At 51.6% G+C, this 13,963-nt stretch overlaps 1 long non-coding RNA gene across 1 annotated transcript; it reads left to right on the top strand.

The window, feature by feature from the left end:
- Positions 1-7,317: 7,317 nt before the first annotated feature.
- Positions 7,318-13,669, top strand: LOC114485333 (uncharacterized). Its single transcript, XR_003678808.2, has 3 exons — positions 7,318-7,407; positions 7,880-8,111; positions 12,882-13,669. It is a non-coding gene; the product is annotated as an uncharacterized lncRNA (long non-coding RNA).
- Positions 13,670-13,963: the final 294 nt, after the last annotated feature.

Raw genomic sequence — 13,963 nt, forward strand, 5'->3', positions numbered from 1 at the left:
GAATGGACAACAAAATTGTGGCATATTCATCTAATGAAATAAGACGATAACAGGGGAAACACCTTGATACACACAAAAATATGTGTGCATATCACAGGTAATGTTGAGTGAAAGAGTTCATATTATAAGACGCTACTTGCACGGAGTGCTGAAGCAGGCCAAATTCATCTGTGTGAAGAAAGTCAGCATAGAGGTTTCCTTTGTGTGGGGGCTGTTATCTGGGAGGGGGCATGCGAGGGAGCCCGCTGGGGAGCTAGCAATGTTCTCAGTCTTGATTTGGGCCGTGGTTATGTGGGTGGAAACATATGTAAGCATCTCAGCACAAGAGGACCTTATGCATTTTCTGGTAAACATAACACAATCTATAATGTATTTCAGCCAAAAGCTTTAAACTTGAATCTAAATCAAGATTTTAGATCTAACTTCTAGTTTCCCAGAAATGGAGAGATAGATGGACAAGCTAAATGGTACCACGAGGAAGACGCCGAACAATCCCAGAAGGCTGGTCCTTCTGTAGGACAATCAATGCAGTGTCTTTCACGAGGGGAGTTGGTTGAGGTCAGAAGAGCTCAAGAGACATCACAACCAAAGGCAACGCAAAGGCCTTGGTCTGGATCCTGGTTTGGACAAACCAGTCATAAAGAAAACTCGTAGAGGCAAATAGGGATATTTAAATATGGATCAAGTTTTAGATGTCATTAAGGAATTGTTTTTCCTGTTTTTGTTTAGTTTTGATTTATTTTTTTGTTTTTCATGTTTTAAAGTATGATAACACTAATTATTGGAAAAATGTTATTTTCAAAAGATGCATACTGGCAAAAAATTCAGATTCATTTTCATCTTGGTGAAGACAAGCCAACCCACAGGACTGCCTTGGAAGTTTCCCTTTCTGTAAACAAACTTTCAACAGGAAATGGACATTTACTGGACTTCTGTTATAGGTCAGCACTTTATATATATTTCACATTTCATAATATCCATGTGTTTTTCCTTTTTATAACTATGTTTAGTTGAAAAAGCAATATAAATTTGATGAAAAATATTTTAATCACTTAACAAATATGCGATGAAATATGATTCCTCTCACTTCAGGAACCTCCTTCTCCCAGTTCCTCTCCCTAAAAGCAGCCACTGCTTTTTGTGTATCTTTTCAGAAAACAGACATTCTCTGTCCACGCAAATATATACATGGATATGTGGTCCCTTACGTTTTTTACTCAGTGGCAGCCTAGCATCCACACTGTATTACACCGGGGTGTTTTGATTTAACATGTACGAGACAGTCTTCCATATTTGCTCTTATGAAGGCCACCGATGATCTCCCTGTGTTCAGATCCAAGGCCACCTGTCAGTAGTCCCCTTATGCCACCAGCTGATTGCCCTGTCCCCCAGGCAGGCATCCTGCACGAGGCTTCCGGGGCTAGTACTCTCCTGGGTTTCCTCCTATCTCTTCAGCTCTTTTGCTGTCTCCTCGTCTCCTCCCTGACCTCTGAATATTGTCATGTCCCTGGTCTTGTCCTTGAACTTTTCTCTGTCTACACTCACACCCTCGGTGATCTCATCCAGGCTTTATACCACCCCTGTACTGACAACTCCCGATTTTATATCTCTAGCCTGAGTCATGCCCTTGAACTCCAGATTTCTTATCAAATTGCGTGCTTGACATCTCCATCAGATGTTTGACCGATGTCTCAAACCGAAACTGTCTAAAACAGAACTCCTGACTTAAGCCCCTAACCCTTCACCTCCTGCCGTCTTCCCCATTTCAGCTCCATTTTCCCAATCGCTTGGACTCTAAACCTCAGACATCGTGAGTTTTCTCTTGCTCTCAAACCCTATATCCCACCCACCAACAAATCCCATTGAGTCAATATCCGACCAATTCTCACCATCTTTGCTGCTACCTGGGTCTGAGCCACCATCACTTATTACCTAGATTATTGCAAGAGAACCCTAACTGTCCCCTCTCTCCTCCATCCTTGCTCCCCCGCCCAGTCTCTCCTCCACACAGTAGCAGAGTGATCCTGGTTAGACAAGACGAGGTCCTGTATTCCTCCAAGGAATCCTGTCTTGCTCAGAGTAAAAGGCAACGTCCTTGCAGTGGCCCAGGAGCCGAGTGTGGTCTCTCTGTGGACTCACCTCCTATTCCTCCTCCTCCGTTGCTCATTCTGCTGCAGCCCGTCTAGCCTCCTGACTGTCCCTTGTCAACACCAAGGCTGTCTTAGAGCATTTGCTCTTCCTCTGCCTGAGAGCTCTTTCCCCAGATATCTGCATGACTTTCTTGCTCACGTTTGTCACATTTTGGCTAAACGTCACCTTCCAGTGGGATTTACCCTGACTACTGGATTAAGATGGCGATCCACCATTTCCCATCTTCCTTGTACGCTTTATTATTTTTTTGTAACTTGTGTCACTTACTAATATACTAGGTCATTTATGAGACTATAAGCTCCACAAGGACAGGGGGTTGGGGGGAGGTCCATCTGCCTCCTATGTTTGCACTGTTTTCTTCACTGCAGTAGCCCTAGTGCCTAGAATAGTTCCTGGCACATAGCAGATCCTTAATAAATATTTACTGATTGAGTGAATGACCAGATATTATCCTATTTGATTGTTTAAATGGCCGTAGGGGTCCACTTATGGATGATGGTGGCTAACACTCATAAGGCGTGTCTGATACAGTCCTTTATGAATTTAGACTCATTCAAACTTCTCGCTAACCTTGTGAGCTACATTTGATAATCACTCCCACATAATAGATGATCAAACTGAGGTTTAGACAGATGTATTAACTTGCCCCCGGTCACACAGATAATAAATGTTCATGCCAGTCTATCTATCTTGAGCTAGCGCATTTAACTTTGTGTCAGACTGTTGAAGAATGGGTTTACTTAACGAGTCTCCTACAAATGGACACCATCTTATGGTTCTCAGATGAGGCAAGCAAGGCTCAGAGAGGTTAAGAAGCTTGCATAAGGTCACACAGCTAGAATTCTGGTCTATCGTCTGAACCCTACGTCTAAATTCTCAATCACTACATTGTCTCACCTCCCAAAGCCTCCTCCCCCAGAGGAAGGATTGGGGTTAGGAGGCCTTCCCTACTTCCCAAGTAGGAGGTGCCCTTCCTCCCCAAGGCCCTCTCTCTACTGTTCCTCTCCCCACTCCGGAATCCTCTCCCAGATGGCCCTAGGCCATGGACACACACTACCCCATTTAATCCCTTAATGGTTCATCTGCCTCCCAAAGGGAATGTAGAGGTCTCCAGACTTCCCTTCTGGAGTTTCCCACCTCAGAGAGGTCAGGGACCACCTGGAGGGACTTACCTGAGGTTCATTTAATCAGTCACTTTTAATGAGCACTTCTGCAGGTAGGGAACTGTTAGAGGCAGTTTGGCTTCCTTTAGAATCCAGATAGCACCCAGCCAGTATTATCTACTGTTTTTAAAAAATTATTAATTAGTTAATTAAAAAATTTTGGGCTGCATTGGGTCTTCCTTGCTGGGCGCGGGCCTTTTTAGTTGCGGTGAGCGGGCGCTACTCTTCGTTGAGGTGCGCGGGCTTCTCACTGTGGTGGCTTCTCTTGTTGCGGACCACGGGCTCTAGGCGCATGGGCTTCAGTAGTTGTGGCACGCGGGCTCAGTAGTTGTGGCCCACGGGCTTAGTTGCTCCGTGGCCTGTGGGATCTTCCTGGAGCAAGGATCGAACCCGTGTCCCCTGCATTGGCAGGTGGATTCTTAACCACTGCGCCACCAGGGAAGTCCCAAGTATTATCTACTGTTGTGTTATGGGAACAATGGTGAGCAGAGAAAAGCATAGTCCCTGCCCTCAAGGGGCTTACAGTCTAGTGGTGAGACAAACATTAGTCAAGTACACCATTCAAAGGGGCAAGTGGGTTGACCATCCTCACTGGAGGTGCAGAGAGCTAGATGGCTGAGATGCCAGGAAGGGATACCTGGGCTAAGAGCTGGTGGATGGGTTAATAAGCAAAGAGAGGGAAGAACATTCCAGAAAAAAAAGGGCTGCATAGCTAAAGGCTCTAGGGATAGCAAGGACTACAAGTGGCCGGGATGGAGGCAGCAGGGTGAGAGGAAGGTGGTGGAAGATGAGGGTGGGAGGCCTTGACCTTATCAGGGAGTTTTGGTTTTTCCCCAAGTACAGTAGAAAGCCACTTCAGCAGCGTGGCGTCGGGGAAGGGCAATGGTGCAGTCCGATTGGACTGATCAAATCTGACTCGCGTTCTGAAGACTGCTCTGGCTGAAGGGTAGAGAACAGACTAGCTGAACTAGTGGACACGGAGAAGTGGGCAAGGGTCGTGGGGAAGGGTTGATGGGCTCTGTGGCACTGAAAGAAAGGAGGAAGTGGTGAATCTGAGAAATATTTGGCCGGAGATTGTGCCCCTTCCTTAGGTCAGCCCCTATTCAAAGTCTGGTTGATTGAGCAGGGATGGGGCAGCCAGAAAGGCCCACTCCCTCGGTCAAGGTGGGACAACTCTGAAGGGTGGTTCTGGCCCTGGAGCTCCCTGGGGGATGACCAACAACTTAAAACAGAAGTAAACATGTATAGCTTCCCATTCTCAATGGAGAAGAGGTTTGAGGCCATGAACTGCCCAGGGTTCCAGAGAAGTGTGGGTAGGTCCCTGGTCTTATCAATGCATGGGAGGATCCTGATTTGCCCTGGGCAGGGGTCCTGGCCCTCAGAACCTGTCCCTCTCCTCTCATATCCCTCCCATCTCCAGAATGATGGTGAGCCATGGGGGTGAGGGGCCTCTTGACCTTGGGATGCTGGTTCTAGCTTTCCCTCTTAACTGCTCTGTGATCTTGGGCAAATCGTTTTCCCTCTCTGGGTCCAGTGCTTCATTGCTAAGACAGGAAGTTGGAGTAATCAGTGACTCAGACTCTGAGAGATTGCTGAAAGCTATGGTCATTATACATATAATTTCTGGCAGCTGCAGGGGTTCCTGGAGTCCTTGGGTGGGGTAAGGAGGGGACTTAATTGGAACTCAGGTTAAGAATCCTTACATATACACACTACTATATATAAAAATAGATAATCAGCAAGGACCTACTGTATAACACAGGGAACTCTACTCAATATTCTATAATAACATATATGGGAAAAGAATCTGAAAAAGAATGGATATATGTAGAGTATAACTGAATCACTTTGCTGTACCCCTGAAACTAACACAATATTGTAAATCGATTATACTCTAATATAAAATAAAAATAAAAAAAAAGAATCTTTGTATAGAAGCAACTTAAGTGTCCATTCATAGATGAATGGATAAAGATATGGTACACACACACACACACACACACACACACACACACATTACTCAGCCATAAAGAAGAATCTTACTGTTTGTGACAACATGGATGAACCTAGAGGTTACTATGTAAGTGAAATAAGTCAGACAGAGAAAGGCAAACACCATATGATTTTACTTATATGTTGAATCTAAGAAAACAAAACAAATGAACAAACATAATAAAACGGAAACAGATTAATAGACACAGAGAACAAAGTTGTGGTTGCAGGGAGGGGGCGGGGAATGGGCAAAATAGGTGATGGAGATTAAGAGGGACAAACTTCCTGCTCTAAAATAAATAACAGCACAGGGAATATAGTCAGTAATATAGTCAATCATATTGTAATCACTTTGTATGGTGACAGATGGTAACTAGACTTATCGTGATCAATTCGTAATGTATTGAATCATTATGTTGTACACCTGAAGCTAATATAATATTGCAAGTCAATTATACTTAAGTTTAGAAAGAAGAGTCCTTGGGTGAGACAGTAACAAGCCCCATTTCTGATGACCTGTTGAGGACCAGTCGAATACCCTGTCTTAATCCTCCCCAAATATTTCTCAGATTCACCACAATCCTTTAAGGCAAGCATTACTTTCTCCACCCAGAGCTCAGAGGCAGAACTTAAGTCACTCGTCCAAGCTGGGAGGAACTGAACTAGGACCCCCCCATGTCAGGTCTTTCTAAAGCCAAAGACTGTTCTTCCCATTTCAATGAGAGACATCTCTCCTCTCCTGTCCCCACTCTGCACCATGCCCCCTCATAACACCATACATTTTAGACCTCATAGCCACTGGTCTTTTGCAGCCTGAAGTGCTCTCATGAGGCAGGGCTTACCTCCTAAGGTAAGAGGGAGGACCTGAGGCCCAGAGAGGGTAAGTGGACTGCAAGGTCACCCAGCAGGGGTGCAAGGGGAGAGGAGATGGGTGAAGGGTGGAGCTAGCTGAGAGGTGGACACAGAGGACCTGTGTGCTCACTCCCAGAGTCAGGTGCGGACAAGCTTCACCTGGTTGCAACTGGGAAGCCCTGCAGGAAGAAGGATGGGGGAAGCTGTAATTAGGGGAAGAAGGCAGGTGCCTAGGGCTGGGCCTTAAAGAATGAGCTCCAGTTTGGTCAAGGAGAGTCTGTCACCCCTAACAACTTTATTTTCCATTTCTCCCTGCCTCTTTTCAAACTATTCCCCCTTCTCAGGCCCGTCAACATCCTCCTTATTTTTCAAGGTCAGCTTAAATGTCTTCCCTGAAAATCTGAGACCCCTTCCACCCCCCATTCATTTTTTCTGCTGGGGCCCGGGGAGAGATGCCCACTTCTCCCAGACTCTTTGAAGGCAGGATGCTCCCCTACCGCCCCACAGGGCTTGGGCAGGCAGGGTGGGGTTAATGAATCAAGAGCGCTGAGGCTGTGGCCGCCCTGCACCCTGAAAGGAAAGTGTCTTCTGGGAGTGTCCCACCCTGATCCTTGATACTTCTAGTCTCTCCCCCCCCCCCCGCCCCCGTTGGAGGGGGCCCAGAGTGTGATTGGTGGTTAACTTCCTAAGCCTGAGAAGGCCCCTGGGTGTTCATGTCCCCACCCTAGGGGCCCCCATCCTGGGCCTGGGTCTGTCTCCTCCGGGGAAGACAGATGATCTCATTTAGTGCCTGCATCCGCCGCGCCCCCCCCGCCCCCCTCCTCCCACGCCCTCTGCAGTAGGTGGTGGGACTGAATAGCGCTGGGGGTACAGAGATGCTTTTGATGAATGAAACTCAGTGGCTCGATCACTCCCAAAGGACAAGCAGAAAATGCCCACACCACGACTCCTCTCGCTCCTTTAAAAAGTAAAAGCACTTGGCAAGGGCTGCCCTAAATTCAGTCCCGCGCCCTCAGTCCCCAAGCTCAACAGCCAGAGCCTCGACACAAACACGCACCAAACGACTATGCGGGGGAAGGCGCGGCGCCTTTAAGAGGCGGCGGGCGGTGCTGCCCCCTAGCGGCCGGCGCGGCCGCGCTTCCTCCGCCCCGGCGGGGTCCAGCGGGCCGCCCGGCCGGGTCAGCGCGGCGGCGGGCTGCGGGCTAGGCCAAGGACGGGGACGAGGAGGAAGTGGCGGCGGCGGCGGCGGGTGAGGACGGCTGGGCGGGGGGAGCGGGCGGCCGCGTGCGCCACGCCGGGGTCCGAGCGCGCCGGGAAGGGCACGCGCCCGGGTCGGATCGGCCGAACGCGCCTCCGGGGACTCGGAGTGGGGACCGCGGGCGAGAGCCAGAGGGAGGGCGAGGAGGAGGAACTCGGGGGCGGCGCGCAGCCCGAGCGCGGGGGCGATCCGCCGTGGCCGCCGCTGGAGGGCGTATTGCTCGGTCCCGAGCGCCGGGAGGGCGGTGGGCTGGGCGGCGCCGGCGAGGGAGGGCCTCCCTCCTCTCCTCCCCGGCCCGGCCTGGCGCTCGCGAACTTGCGCGCCGGGAGCCCGGCGGGCGGCGGGGGCGTGGGCGGCGGCGGCGCGGGCGGCCCCGACGCGGCGGCAGCCAGTGGAATGCCGCGCTGAGCGCCGCTCCCTCCGCCTGGGCGCCCGCCCCGCCCCGGCCCGCCCCTCCCGGCAGGACTGCGCGCCCGGAGCCCCGTTCCGCGTCCCCGCCGCCGGGAGGAGGTGCCCGCAAGCTCGCGGCGCGCGCCGGGCCGCCAGACTCGGCCTGTGGGCGATTTCCTCCGGACCCCAGCTCCCCGCCCGAAAAGGAAGATGCAGACCTTTCTGAAAGGGAAGAGAGTTGGCTACTGGCTGAGCGAGAAGAAAATCAAGAAGCTGAATTTCCAGGCCTTCGCCGAGCTGTGCAGGTATGGAGGGACGGGGCTCCGGCGTCCGGGGACCCCCGGCCTGAGCCCAGTTCAGCCTCAGCGGCTGTTTTGGGAGGTTAGAGCGAAACGGAAAGGAGCGGTGCGCGGGGACACTGAGTCCGAGTAGCCAGGTGGCGGTGGTGGCCGCTGGCTGTGTTCGAGAGAAGCAGTGGCCAGTATGGGCGGTGTGGCACGGACTAGGGCTCTCAGGTGCACTGGGACCCCGGGTGGGGAGACCCCTGGCTCCCCAGGGCACGGTGGGGGCGCTGCTAAAGGTGGCAGAGGGACCTGGGAAATCGGGGGATCCACGCTGTCTGCCTGAGGCTGGAGGTTACTTTTGGACTGGAGTGTTTTTCTTCCTTCGTCCGCTTCCCTTCATGGAGAAGGGCACCAATGTTTGTATGTTTGCGGACCACCTACTGTGTGCCCTGCCGGTGCAGCTCTCTTTGCAAGAAGCTGTCATTGCACGTCACTGGATTAAGCCTTTTTGAAGCGAGTAGCAGTACTTGGCATGTATGTGATTTGCTGTCTCATTAGAGCCTCGCACCAGCCTTGGGAATTGGCTGGGTTGGTGATTCAGGGCCACGTGTCTAAGAAGGGGAATCCATCCGCAGAGAGATGGGGTACCTGGCCCGGGGTCCCACAGCTAGGGAGTGGCTGGTGCAGAGGAGGTGCTGGGTAGACGCTTGCGGTGTAGAATGGCTTTCGTCCCTCTGGGCTCCACCCCCCCTCCCTGCCCCACCTCCCCATGCTGGTCCTCAGTGGGGGAGACTCCGGGTGTTTTAATAGGATCGCATTCTTAGTCCATTACAGATGCATCCAGTCTTGGGTCAGGTATGCCTCACCTTGTTCCACCACGGTGGCTTTGCCTCTGAGAAGCTGTTAGTTAAATCCTGTTCTCAGTGAAAGCCTGAGAGAATCAAGCTCCTCAAGCCTTTTGCAAACTCTAAGTGGAAAACCCTTTTGTTATGCAGTGTCTCCACTTGGTAGATTTGATTCTGGAAAATGGGTCCCACTTGCATTTTTGTCCCTGTTGGGTCACCAAACGTAATGATGAATTGAACAATTGGGCTTCCTTATCTCCTGGTGTGCGGAGCAAGTGGCCAGTCTGAGCTGGCCCGCGCAGGCTGGCCTGGCAGTACCTCTGTGCCCCTCATGCCTGTCCCCCGGGCCTGTTGCTCCTTTGCCTTGTTCCAGCCCCCCAGGAGCTCTTCTCCCCACAGCCAGAGGGGCGCACCTTGTATAAAACAGCTCCTGGCTCTGCATCCCTTGGGTCTGGGGATGGAGTTGGCTGCCTTCTCTCATACTGGCTTCCCCAGGAGAAAGCAAGCTTTTCATGGTCAGTAGGGCATGCCGAGTGGCCGGGGAATTCACAAGGAAACCAGGAGGAACTTGCAGCCAGAGCTTTGAAAGTGGGTCTGAAGACTTTTGCAGCGTTAAAAAGGGACACTTGAACATTGCACCGCAGATACGCACACTTGTGGAAAATGTGCCCTAGACACTGAAGAAATGTGGAGAAGCCCATTTGATGTGTTCTCGAAGTCTGGTGCTGGTGTTAGGTGCCCGAGCTCCCCCTGCAGTCATCTAAGACTTGGGAAATCCCCACTGATACCTTGCACCCTTTTTCCTGAGGTCTCTCTGTATTTGTGTCATCCTGTGTCTGCAGCTAAAGCATGAGGCTTGTCATCTGGTTGGTATGTTTTGCTTGGTAATTAGGAGGCTCTCGCAAAACAGTTCCAGCCGAGACTTGTGGCTGGGTCCTCAGGCTGGACTTGCGGATTGGCTTTCCCTCCCCGTGGACCCTCTGTCTTTAAAGAGGGGGCTTCAGGGCAAGCCGTGATGTCACCCGTTCTGGGGGAAATCTAGCACAGAGTGTTGATTTCTCTGAAGGGGTTATTGTGTTCAAAGTCTAGTTGCGTTCTTCTGGCCAAATGGGCTTCAAAGAGAGGAAGGGAAACATCTGGGTCATTCTAGAACCTCAGGAAACCCACTTTGTGTTTTCATCAGGGGTGCTTTAGATATTTTGTCACTTAAGCTTAGGAAGGAAAAGAAAACACCAAAAAGAATTTTTGTTTCTTCTCTCCTTTATTACTTTCAGGGCAGCGTCCCCTGGTGGCCGCGTTTTTGTACTGGGTGCAAAACACTCCCACCCTCGAGAGAGTGGCCAGTCCTTTGCTGCTCTTTGATGTGAATGCTGGTGCAGTTTCAGTGGCCGAGAAGGGGGTGTAGATGGACATTGTCATGTTTTTGACTTTCACAGTCCGGGGGTGCAGCGCTCCCATTTGGATGGGTGATGAATTGTCCGTGAGTTCCATAGTTAAGAAGTCCAGAGATGTTTGAAAATGGCTTGAGGCTCTGCTCCGAATGTTTGGGGCCGTGTCAGTGGCAGAGAGGATGACCTGAGTGGATCGGGATGAGTTGTTTGTTTAGTCGAACGTCAGTCAGGCCTTGTAAAAATCTTAGAGCAGGAAGGGGCGTGGGAGATCATCTCACCAGCCCCCCCGCCCTGACCCCCACCGCTCCCACGCCCCTGTTTTTTTGGCCGCACCGCCCGGCTTGCGGGATCTTAGTTCCCCAATCAGGGATCAAACCCGTGCCCCCTGCAATGGAAGCGCCGAGTCTTAACCACTGGACCGCCAGGGAAGTCCCCCTAGCCCCTTTGTTTTACAGACGGGGATATGGCATGAGACGGAGCAGCCTCCATACTTTTGTTCCTTTTGTTCAATTTCTAGAATGGGTCCAACCTGGGCATCTTGAGACCCACACGGAAAGCAAGTCCTTTCTCCTTGGGCATCTCCGACAGTTGGGCGGACCCCCTCATTATCTTCACGGGGTCCAGCTGCTGCCGTTTTGTCTTGGGGACACTTCCTTGCAAGGCTGAGCTGAGGCCTCAGCAGGTGTAATGTCTGCTCTCTGAGGGGCATCACCCGCTGCAGGCATCCGTGGGCCGTTGGAGCAGGTCCCGCTGGGACACCTTAGCAGGCGTGAGGGCCAACCTTTCGGACCCTGGTGCACCTCGATGGGACGGGCTTTCTGGCTCCTCGACAGATGGGCCTTGACTCAGCTTGTTTTTCGTGGCACTGTTTGTTCCCGCCCCTCTCCTGCGTGTCTTCCCTTCTCCACGGGGACGGCTCTGGTGTTCTCTTACCCTCCTACCTGCCTTCCGTGTCTCCTCACACTAGAGCACCCTCGCAGCTCTCTCACACGTCCCTTTGTGCCTTTTTGAGAAGTCCAGAAGGAACTTCAGGCGGGGAGCAGAGAAGTAAAGGTGTTAGTTGGAAATGTCTGGTAATTTATTTTTTTTTTGGCTGCGTTGGGTCTTCGTTGCTATGCATGGGCTTTCTCAAGTTGCGGCCATCGGGGGCTACTCTTGGTTGCTGTTCACAGGCTTCTCATTGCGGCGGCTTTCTCTTGTTGTGGAGCAGGGGCTCTAGGCCCGCGGGCTTCAGTAGTTGTGGCACGTGAGCTCAGCAGTTGTGGCGCATGGGCTTAGCTGCTCCGCGGCATATGGGATCTTCCCAGACCAGGGCTCGAACCCACGTCCCCTGCATTGGCAGGCAGGTTCTTAACCACTGCGCCACCAGGGAAGTGCATGTTGGGTGATTTTTTTTATTTTTTATTTTTATTTTTTGCGGTACGCGGGCCTCTCACTGTTGTGGCCTCTCCCGTTGCGGAGCACAGGCTCCAGACGCGCAGGCCCAGCGGCCATGGCTCACGGGCCCAGCCGCTCCGCGGCATGTGGGATCTTCCCGGACCGGGGCACAAACCCGCGTCTCCTGCATCGGCAGGTGGATTCTCAACCACTGCGCCACCAGGGAAGCCCTTAATTTTTAATTTTCTTAGTTCTCCACAGTGCCGTGTGTGGAAAGGCTGGCTGACCTGGTTCCCTTTGTCCGTGTTTTCTGTGTCAGCCCTCCAACGCCTCACCCCCCACCCCACTCCTCTTTCCTGCGGCTGAACTTGTGTTGCAGGAGGTGGTGGAAAGGCACAGGACATCAGGAAGCATTTTGGTGTAGAACGTGGGTGAACCTCTGTCTTTACTGTCGTGTTACCTGACTTTAATGCTGGAACCTCATCTCACATCATCCTTCCTGGAACCTCATCTCACATCATCCTCCCTGTAGTTCAGGGTGGCAGAATGGGGAAACTGAGGCTTGGGGCATATGAGGGACTTGCATTCGGAGTTGAGGGCTTCCCTGAGCCCAGACCCCAGGTCTCTACACCTGAGGATGTGGCTGCCTTGTTTATTAAGAAGTTCTTTGCCCAGCTTAGGCCTGGGCTCTTGGAGGCTCCAGAAGGAGGGAGCTGGGAGTTTGGTGTTAACAGTACCGTGGCCTCCAGGGTACCCCCAGGCCGTCCCTTTCCCTCAGGGCCCCTCAGGGCCTACATTCCTGTCTTTATTTTTATTTTTTTTACTTTTTATTTTTTTGCTGCACGGCATGTGGGATATTAGTTCCCCGACCAGGGATCGAACCCGCACCCCCTGCAGTGGAAATGCAGAGTCTTAACCATTGGGCTGCCAGGGAAGTCCCCATTCCTTTCTTGAAATGAAGCAATCCAGAAGGTTCGTTTTTGCTGGGATGGTTTAACATTATTCTGTGCTGGGATTCTTTGGGGAGATTCATAGTGGGGAGGAAGGAGAATCTTTTCCTAGATTAAGTGCTGCCGGTCTGTGAGTGGGTATTTTTCTGTTTGTCTTAGTGTCTGGATCTGGCACCGTTTTGGGGGCGTGGAGGTAGGAAGAGGTGCTGACTTAGGTTTTCTTTGCAGCTGTGCACCGGGACCGTCCATACCCAGCCTTGCAAGTAAACACTTTCCAACAGCCTCCGAGGGAGCAAACTGGGCTTCGCACGGGAGAAGACGGCCATCTGGGCGCTGCTGTCTGTTGGCGAGCCTGCCTGGGTCCCAGGCCTGGGTCTACAACGGGCCACCCATGTGACCCTGGGCATGTGCCTCAGTGTCCTCATCTTTAAAGTGAGGATAATGACAGTGTTAGCTCAGGGTTATGAGCCTTAAAAATGTCAGTGTGCAGATGCATACTGTGCCTGGAGCTCTGTGGACGGTGGTTGCTGTCCTTGGTGAGGGGGGAGCGGGCTTCCGCCCACGAATGCCTTTTTATTCCCAGATCTTTGGCATTTGCAGATCGAGCGTCCCCGGCCTGGGCAGTTTTTGAGTGACCCTGAAGTCCGGGAGGGATGCTATAACTGCTCCTCCTGCCTGGGTGTGAGGCGTGTGGGGGGCCGGCGGGCACGGCTAAGGAGGGGCTACCCTGCCTGGTGCCTCCCAGCATCTCCCTTCACACCCGGCCTGTGGGACTCTTAGAGCCCCTTGGGGGGCGGGGCTGCTGTCCTCACCTATTTTATGGATGAGGAGCCTGAGAAAATTACGTTAATGCCAGATAATACTTTCATTTTTTTAAGTTCTGAGATTCAAGAGGAGTTTGCGCTGGGTTTCCTGAAAATGCCCAGAGTCTCCATGAGCAGTCACGATGCTGTTATTCACTAACCTTTATTGTTTTATCTTTTTGAATATTAAATACGTGCATATGTTAACATAAAACCCAGAGGATTCAAAATACACAGTGAAGAGTCAGTCCGTTTCCTTCTTGTTCTTGAGTTCCGGTCACTCAGGGACGTGTGCTGTTGGCAGTCTCTTTCTCTGGAGGTGTTTTTTTTTTTTTCCTTTTTAACTTTTTTTTTTTTAATTGAATGAAAGATTCTTGAAATTCTGTAGTGCTTTACAGCTTTCACAAGTTTCACACATACGATTTTATAGAATCCCATAATAACCTTTCTTAAAAATAATCCCCTACCCCTATACTGCCCCTCCCCCCTCTCTCGAGGTGTTTCGTG

The sequence above is a fragment of the Physeter macrocephalus genome, unplaced genomic scaffold, assembly GCF_002837175.3.
Source record: "Physeter macrocephalus isolate SW-GA unplaced genomic scaffold, ASM283717v5 random_1274, whole genome shotgun sequence".
Lineage (NCBI taxonomy): Eukaryota > Metazoa > Chordata > Mammalia > Artiodactyla > Physeteridae > Physeter > Physeter macrocephalus.